At 37.4% G+C, this 10250-nt stretch overlaps 1 pseudogene; it reads right to left on the bottom strand.

Moving 5' to 3' along the window:
- Positions 1-872: 872 nt before the first annotated feature.
- LOC107723104 (focal adhesion kinase 1-like) overlaps positions 873-10250 on the bottom strand; it is a 55883-nt pseudogene continuing 46505 nt past the window's right edge.

Genomic DNA, 10250 nt, shown 5'->3' with positions numbered 1-10250 from the left:
CAGTTTTAGTTTCAGTTTAGCCATTTTATTAAACTTTCCTAGGCAACATTTCTAATGTTCATTTCCTACGTTTTTGAATACTCCTACGCATTTACATTTTTGAAAACAATTTTAACTGGTTCAGTTAACTATAGCAACAATGGCTTCCATCGCCATTAATAAGTGTATTTTGATTAAGGCTTTATTATTACATGTTTTAAATGCTGATGTCACTGTTCAGTCCTCATCTGTAATTGGCCAGCATACATAGTTTCTCCCAGCTGAGCAGAAATACTTAGCAGAGCATTGGACAGTCATTTAGAAAATATGTCTGGAAATAAAACATGTGGCATCACTACACTGCTTAAAAATTCCCTCTTGGCTAGGATATAGCCCATGATCAGAAAACCAGAAATGGGTTTCTACCAGCTTGTCAGTTATGAGTGAGTAATAGTGTTCACTAAATGTGATTCATAGAACAAATATTTTCCTTTGGAGCACATAATTAAGATTTTTGTAAATATATTCTGCAATGCTTGTATATTCATGATGAGCAGGTTGTTTGGTTTTATAGATATATATATATATATATATAAACAGCGAAATTGTGACCCTTTGAAATTGCTTATGTGTGCAATTTTCTTTCATGTGTTGACTTCTTATTGAAAAAGTAAGACTACTGTAGATATATAGACTGTTGCAGATATATACACACACACACACACACACACACACACTAGGAAATACATCAACACAGGAAAAACTGCACTCATCATTTCACAAAATCTGTAAGAATATTTTACCAATATAAGCAGACATTTTCTCTGACAATAGAAAAACTAACAAATTTGTAACACATTTCTATGTATAATCATAATCTCTTCTTTACATTTTCTTTTCAAACCAGGAAACAAGATGACACTCATTTTTTAATTCAGTCATAGCTTTATTTTACCTCTAGGTGGCACAAGGCCCAAATATACAACGCTGTCCCTCTTAGTCCTAGGGAGAAGCGTAGGAGTCCGCAAAGCAAAACCAGACTCGTCAAACCCAGATTTTGGGAATTCAGACTCTACTCAAGTTCTTCTGTGCAAAACAGAGTCTCAACTTCTATGATTCTAGAGCCAGAACCCGAGCCGCGCGGGATCTAGATTTGTGTGGTCTGGCTGTGGAGCTTGTCAATGAAACACAGACATACTAGATACAGTGTAAGAGTGTCTATTTTCCTCCAGAGATGTTCAAAGCTCATAGCAGAGCTCAGAATCGTCCTCTCAGCGTCTAGTCTCGAAGAGACCAGTCGTGATGAGTCTGGTCCGGTCCAGCTCATCTGTTAAATAAATCCAGAGCCTTCCTCATGGCACCCGTGGTCTACCGTGCAGGTTAAACGTGAGGGTCAGTGAGTAGTGAAGGGGGCCCATGAGACTCTATTAGTGTACAAGTCTGTGCTGGTGTGTTTTTCCAGGGCGTCACATGCGTCATCGTATCCTCTAGCGGGGGCTAATGCGGTCGTGTCTGGCCCAACATCTTCAGCCTGGCCTGGTCAATCACATCCAGCAGGTTCTTGGCATCTACGGCAAGTGCGTGTGCAGCTGTTAGCATCTGTTTCTTGTAGTCCTGCTGCAGGCTGGTCATGACGTATTGCTGGGCCAACTTCATCTTATTGATCAGCTCAGCCAGGTCTGAATTTAGAAGCTTCTGAGCCATTTCAATCTGAAGACGAAAAACAAGAGTAACAATTAGCCGAGCTGGCATAAAGGACGTTGAGAATAAGAGTATTTAGTGTTAGTTTGTAAATGCGTTTACCTCTCTGTGCGTGTGAGCTGGTAGTAAAGGTATCGTCTCATCCACAGTGGCCAGCAGTGTTCTCAGTGCTAATCCCACTTCCTGAAACACATTTTCATGTTGAGAATGTTGAAATGACAAAAACTATATGATGGAAAGCAAGCTTACAATAAAAAAGTGATATGACAGCTTTGAGATTCACTGATTATCTTCATCTCCATTGTGGCCCTCAAATCAAACTGGTTTGATGCTGTGATATTTAGTTATAAGTAGTGTTATATTAGTATTATTTATATACTATAATAGAATGTATTAATATTTTGAATTAACTTTTTTTTTCTATTTTAAATTTTTATTTTATTTTAGTAATTTTGTTATGTGCTTCTCATCATAATTTAAAAAAAAATATTTATATTTAGCTTTAATCTATTTTATTCCCATAATCCATAATAATGATTCCTCCAAGTCCATCCCCTGTTGTCCCCTCACATTAAAATCCACTGAAAAACTGTGCTTGAACTGTGCATATTTCTCTCCTGGTTTAGACAAGGTGACCTTTTCATTGGAGAAAGCGATATTATGGATTGAGGACTTGTATTTTACTCTGAAGTTAAAAAGGTCTTCATGATGGATTTGTTTCTCACAAACACGCAGCTTTTTACTTCACAAGATGTTAACTGATGGACTGGAGCTGTGTGTGGATTATTGTGATGCTTTTATCAGCTGTTTGGAGTCTCATTCTGACGGCACCCATTCATTGGTGAGCCAATGAACAAACAAACTACAATCAAATGTTCATTTTTGGGTGAACTTCCTTTAACAATAACAACACTGGTTACGAGACACGTTTGATGTTAATGACTATGCCATAGAGGCCTGCTGTCATTGTTTTTTTGTGTCATACCTTCACCATGGGCACGTATTCTTCAGGGGCAGCTGGCTGGATTTTACTGGACATCTCAATCACAGCCTTCACCAGCCCGGTCACATTTTCATAGACCTTATCGTTGGACCGATCTAAGTTAGCTGTTGGGGGTGGGTTGATCTCCTGAGGCTGAATCTAATGACAAATACAAAGTAACAAGCTTTAAAATGCTGCATTACTGACGATTATTCAATTCCAAGCATATAATGTTGCTATCTATAAACAAAGGATTTAGTATGAAGGTTGTGTTACTGAATCCATGTTACAGGACACAAGTGATAATGAAATGAAGAGGTTTGTGTTATGGTACAGATTTCATGTTTGACACTAGATGGCAGCACAAGCAACTACTGGAGACCCTTCACCACCTACAATACTGAGCTGATTAGAAATCCATCTGCGCACCCTTCATTTTAACACAAAACACGATATGATGACAAAAAGAAGTAGTTCCCCCATGTTAAATATAAAAAGAGATCAAGGAAATATTTTAGTGTAGATTTTAAACACAATATACAACTCAATATACTGTACTGCGTCCATCCCACTAGTATGATCCAAAGCCTCCACTAGATTGCACTACAAGCGCTAGCATTAGATAAAATCACAGCTGATTTAAAAAGCAAAGGACATGCACAGAGGCACAAGATCTATACAGCCCATGTAATTCAGTTTAGTGCATAATGAAGTTATGATTCTCAATGATATGGTTGCGTAATGACATGGCAACTGGTTAAAAAGGGGGCACAAACACAGACAGAAACATAACACTGAGTCTACAGGTGGTCTTACTCTCCAGGGCTACCAGTGCAAAAACAGTGCAACAGAGGAAGGGCAGAGGCACAGAGCAAGAGAACAGTGTGCAGAGAGAGAGAAAAAAAGAAAGAGATTAATATAACTTTACATATACATGCTGCAGCGATAGAAAGAGAAAACAGCTTGGAGTTACGTCGTCACTGCGTGTGCAAGTCAATATTTTTTTGAATCCAACGACATGAAACTGTTGCGAGAGTTTAGTTCTGTGAAATTATGTAACTAAATTTACATGTAAAGACCTGATGAAATCAAAATGACAGTTTTGTGCCTTAGTTTTGTACTCCCAAAAGTTGTCTGAAGTAACTTTTTAGTAAATAAACATTTAAATTTACAATCTTCGGACTAGCAATAGCAAGTAGGCTATCATGACTGTGACATAACTAACCTTTTAGCTATTTAAAAATTCCTCAACCAAAGTTGTTGTTTAAACAGAAAATGCAAGCCAAAATCAGCACTAGAAAGAAAACCGCACTCGTCGAGCGTTATTATGGGACCATAAATGTTTTCTACTGACCAAACACGGCCACAGGTAAAACTCCTAAAAACTATAAAATTGCAAAGCAGACCGCAATTATAATGTGCATTGTTCCTAATTATATTTTCCATTCTGCATTGCATTTCTGCTGTTGCTTGTGAGACCCCCTGCACGCTGACCCACAGCATCAGGAAAACCCGCTGGAATGGAAACTGCCAGGTTCTTGGTGTGCAGGGATCTTTTTATGAGAGACCCTGCAGAGCAATTGTGTGCTTGTGTATGTGAAAGGGGCTTCAGGAATGAGGATGATTTTAATGAGGCTTGGCAAACAGCATCTGTTGGCATGCTAGCTGCTCCCGAAGGCGACCCGTAAGTACAGATGCTAATATTACCAGCCTCGCAGTGTGTGTGTGTGTGTGTGTGTGTTTGGTGCTATTTCTAACTTTATGTTTAAAAACAGCAGCAGTGATTATTGTAAAGTTACACATGCACAATACTCATCCAAAACTATAAGAGTTAGGTTTCTCATAGGAGTTTGCCATGTGGTAGTTCTGGTACCTTCACTCCTTCATTGTAGCAGTCTGTAGGGTTGAGGCCGGAGACTCCTGCTGGGTGGCTGGGAGCTCCGGGCCGAGGAGGCTTTTTAGGAGGTGCTGCGTGTTCTGAGGACGACAAATAGAGTCAGTCTGTAAGTCAATCTGCACTTTTATGCAAGTTACACATTGTAAGCAAAAAAAAAAAAACTACAAAATAATAATATAATATTAATATAATATAAAATAAAAATAAAATTATATATATACACGCATACACACCACACATACATACATACATACATATATATATATATATCACAGCCTCAATAAAATTATTAAGCAGTCATTACGCTGTTTTCAACAATGACAATGAGAAAAATTTCTTGATCCTCAAATCCGCATATTAGAATGATTTTTGAAGGATCATGTGACACTGAAGACTGAAGTAAAGACTGCTGAAAATTCCATAACAGGAATAAATTATATTTTATAATATATTAAAATAGAAAACAGTCATTTTAAATTGCAATACTATTTCAAAATATTGCTGTTTCTACTGTATTTTTGATCACATAAATGCAGCCTCGGTGAACATAAGAGACTTCTTTCAAAAACATCTGAAAAAATTGTACTAACCCCACTCACCTGCTTTCCCTATAGGTTGGTAGATGTGCTGGTTTCCAGTCTGCAAACAAAAAGCACAGTTAAACAGTTAAAAATATGCAGGAGTCAAGATAGACAGTGCCATGTGTGTTGTTGTGGTCTGGGTGGGGAGCAGCCTGGATGCCTGGCATGCCAACACACACACACACACACACACACACACACACACATCTCCTAAGACCACAGTGAACCAAAGAGGAGGATAGACATTCAAAACCACTGCAGCAGACAAACGAGCTCTACAGAGCAGCTGTGGAGTTCCAGATCATGACAAGCATGAAGTGCATTCAAATACTAGTAAACATCTGTAGTGGTTCTGTGTTAACTTTAGAAGTGGGAAGGCGGAGCAGATTGGGTTTCTTGAGTGTTCACTGCTGCTTGTATCCTCACAAAAGGCCCTTGTCCTTGGTCTCCCATTTATCCCACTGATTTTTTAACAGATATCCAGCTATAATAGACATTTCAGTACTGTAAAACTTATAAAAGCACACTACAGCAAACTGAATGCATATGAACTCAGTTCACTAAAGAGATGATATGCTGAGATCTATCAGCGGAATCCAAGTCTGAGACCACAAATAAAAATGGTCCTATTTTGCATTTTTGTCATTTCAAATTATCATACGGTCATTTTAACAATTTCAAAAATGAACATGATTTTCAGAATGTCTCAGAATTTGGTTTGTCCCTTTTTTACTTTTTTAACATGAACTCCACAAGTCTGTCAAACCTGATGATCATGATTTGAGAATGATCTAAAGAGCATCTTGTGCTTCAATGGAGGCAAGAACATCTGACCGTACAAAGAGTCACATGACCAATGTCACAATTTTTACTTTTTTAATCAGTGACTTACAGTAGGAACATCACACTTTTAATTTACAATTTAGTTATCCTCTGTTTTAAAGCTTTAAAACTGTAAACAGAATTCTGAAATTAGATTTTTAGACCTCCATAGCTACACAAGAGCGAACACAATCTCCCAGTTGTAAATCACAGAGTTATTTATTCTTTTAGTCTTCCATCAAAAACAATTTAAGTGAAATTCCTGTGCATGCACAGAATTCCCCCACAGCGAGTGTGAGGTGACGCCCATATACAATATAATTTACTGCAGATGTCCATGAGTGGGGAAAACTACTATATTTAACATGACCTGATCAGATGATTAACACTCACACTTGCTTTAGAGACAGTCACTATGAACTGTTGTTGCATAAAGATTATTTTTTTTTTATTCAAGCATGGAAAAAAATCTAATTGGTCTGGAACAATATGATGATAGTGAGTAAATAGAGAAAGAAGTTTCATTTTTGGGTGCATTATCCCTTTAACCTTAAATAAATAAATAACTTGTGTTTATTAAGATTTACACAACCATTCAAAAGTTGGGAGCCAGATTTTCTTTTTTGGATATGTTTTTGAAAGAAGTCTCTGATGCTCACTCAGTTAGTAATACAATTTTATTATTTTTATTATAAAATAATAAAATAGCAATTATTTCAGTCTTCAGTGTCACAAGATCCTTCAGAAATCATTCTAATATGCCGATTTGGTGCTCAAGAAACATTTCTTACTTTTATCAGTGTTAAAAACAGTTGTGCCGTTTAATATTTTTGTGGAAATCATGATAAATATACTTCAGGATTCTTTACTAAATAGAATGTTTAAAAGAACAGCATTTTTTTTGTAACAATGTAACTGTTTACTGTTACTTTTGATCAATTTAATACATCATTGCTGAATAAAATTATTAATTTCTTCTTCTAAAAAAAAAAAAACATCTTACTGACCCCAAACTTTCAAACAGTAGTGTATTTCAACAAAAAGTAAGCAAATGAAGAGAAACTCACTGGTCCCTGAAGGCTTCCATCATCACGGTCGATGCTGCCTCTGGAACTTCTCCCATCAGGCTTCTGCTAACACACACACAGAGAGAGAAAGAAGGTCAAACCTGACTCTCCTCATTCGACAAATTGATGTCTGTCGTATCTACTGTGCTAATTCGCCCCGTCCTGACCTGGAGTAATACAACAAGATTCCAGCTAGAAGCAATTTGTATTTCCTCAATGAAAATGACAATGCTGCACGGCACAGTAGCAGCCAGCCAGAACACATTTGATGTTTAAATGCCACAAAAAGTAGGAAAAGTGATTAACATTTTCTCACATGGTCAATCATTTCTTTGTGTTTAAATCACATCACATTTGTTGCTCACAAAACTTCCCACACTAACTCATGTCTGTTCCTACTCCTTTGAAATGACAATAAACCATCCATAAATCAACTGAATATAAACCAATCATTTAAAGCAACTATGTCCATGATAGTTCAAGATCCCTCAAAGATGAACTAAAAACAGTGTAAAATCTACACATTTAGCTTTACTAAAATGGCACCCTCCCCTTCCCATTCTTCCAAGTTCACCGTACCAGTTTTCCGAAGCAGGATTTGAAGACCTGCATCTTCCCGTCTCTTCCTGTGAGCGTTTCTCTCTGGTGTTTCTTAAGCATGGAGCAGAGCACGGAGTGGATCTCCATTAAGCAAGCCCGTGGGTGTGTGGGATAAGTCATAGAGTGTGTGTGTGAAGTGACTCGTCTCCTGAATGTGAGACATATTAAACGCACACACTGACTCACTCACAGCCGACGAGCCTCAACTCAGCGAAGCCAAGCCCTTTTCTGCTCTCCTCCTCCTCTCTCTCTTTCCCTCTCTTCCCCTCCCATTATCCCTCATGAACATTCGCGTATAACATCTGTGAAGAGATGAAAACTTCCTCTGATCAGTAATTTAACTTTCAGCAGATGCAGGTCAGACTGAGTTTACCCGTCTCACGCCTCAGTGCCAACAAAACCCTTCATTACTGAGGAATTCCTGAAAACTGCACCTGTATCAAATGGCCGGGATCACAACTCATTCACCTGCTCACAACATCAAAAAAATAAAAAAATCCTTTACTAGACATGCAAATGCTTTTTTTTTTTTTGTAAGATCACACCTTGGCTGTTTGAGGTCATTTTTGACCAGGAAAGTCAAAGTAAGTTTAGCTTTTGTTAATGGGGGGGGGGGAAAAAGAAGAAACGTTTACTGAAATGTTACACCACTAACTTCCTTGAAGTAGTAACAATAAAATCATGCACGTTTTAGAGGATTTTTAGATCTTATGTGGATCATCTTTGTGTAAATAAAAAAAAAGAAATTGGTCAAAAATGACAGAAAAGCTTGTAACGGTTTTAAAGGAATAGATGACAATAAAATCATGCACGTTTTAGAGGATTTTTAGATCTTATGTGGATCATCTTTGTGTAAATAAAAAAAAAAGAAATTGGTCAAAAATGACAGAAAAACTTGTAACGGTTTTAAAGGAATAGATGATCTCAAAATAAAATTATTTGCTCATATTGGAAACCAAAAAAAAAAAAAAATTTAAGTTGTCCATACAAATCATGCACTATACTTTAATATTCAGTTAGTTCTGAATCACTAATCAGACAGTGATTTGTTCACAAATCAAAATTATTTTGTTCTTAAGCGTAAACTTACAAATTCAATGATTCAGTCAGCAGAGAGGAAATTATTAATGAATACAATGTTTGACTTCACAAGACTTGGAATAAAGCTAACGAGTCATGCAGACTACTTTTATGACATTTGTTGTTATTTTTGTAGCTTGTAACTATGAACAGTCGCTGTATGGAAAAGAGCAGCATGATTCTTCAAAATACCCCCTTTTGTGCTCCACTGACTAAAAACTGTTTACGTGTTTAGAAAAACGTTAGGATGAGCAAATCATTTTTGGATTCCTATAAGAGCTGACATTTCATTTGAACAGAAGTTGTTTGTGAGGAAAAGTAACAGTTTAAGCAGAAGAATGAATGTTGTTTGCTGTGGTAGAGCTCTGAATGCCCTTTTTAGTTGGTACAGGAAGCTGTGTGAGTTTTTTCTTTGAGACAAACTGAACATAATGACACAGTGAAGATACAAATGACGGAGACTGTGAGCCAAAACTTGGCATACCACAAACACACACAGATATTCTCAGACAAACTTATGTGCAAAATAACATTCATATGTACACATATCACTGCAATAATAACACTCCCCAGAGTGCAATGCCTTCTAATTCATATTGTATCTGTAATTCTTCAACAATGCGAATGATACCAAAAGCTGATGTTGTAAAATTGTGAGGATCACTCATAACCGTTTACAAATAAATGGAGCAGGAAACCACAAACACTTATTCTCAAACAAACATGAAAATGACTGTTTGGAATATCATATAATTACTGCGGCTATAAATAAACATCAATATGATTCTCCACTAAAATATTTTTAGGAAGAAGGAAAAAACTAACGACCACATAATACAGCTAAGCAGGGGGGAAAATGTGGATAAGAGGGTTAGGGAACAAAGATGAGCAGATGAATGTGAGGAAGAGATGGAAGAGGTGAAGGTGAATGGGATCAGTACCAGTAGTCTCTCCTCCTGCTCCAACCAACGCTGATCATCCTCCATCTGCTGCTGCTGCTGCAGCAATAACTGCTCCTCCATCAGCTGCGACAGACCACCGCGCACAGCCACACCATCCTGAAACGAACACAATTCATTAACATATGCTAATAAACATGACAAAATGATAATAAGATATGACAACCAAAAACAAACAGGCACTCCAGTCTTGATACTGTAGCTGCCTTAAAGGGTTAGTTCACCCAAAAATGAAAATTAGCCCATAAATTACTCACCCTCAAGTCATCCTAGGTGTATATGACTTTCTTCTTTCAGACGAATCCAGTCGGAGTTATATTAAAAATTGTCTTTGATCTTTCAAGCTGTTTAATGCCACTCAGCGGGTGTTGCATGCATAAGTCCAAAAGAAGTTAAATAAAAAGCACCCATCCATAAAAAAAAGTGTCTCGCACGGCTCCGGGGGGTGAACAAAGGCCTCCTGTAGCGAATTGATGAGTTTTTGTAAGAAAAATATCCATATTCAAAAACCTAATAATCACTTTAATGTAGCTTGCGCCAACAGATGTACACGGAAGCAGCTCCGGGCGGATGACGTATGAG

This window comes from Sinocyclocheilus rhinocerous, unplaced genomic scaffold, assembly GCF_001515625.1.
Source record: "Sinocyclocheilus rhinocerous isolate Xijiao unplaced genomic scaffold, SAMN03320098_v1.1 scaffold5110, whole genome shotgun sequence".
NCBI lineage: Eukaryota > Metazoa > Chordata > Actinopteri > Cypriniformes > Cyprinidae > Sinocyclocheilus > Sinocyclocheilus rhinocerous.
The sequence above is the reverse complement of the archived record's forward strand: the minus strand, read 5'-3'. Positions and strand labels throughout refer to the sequence as shown.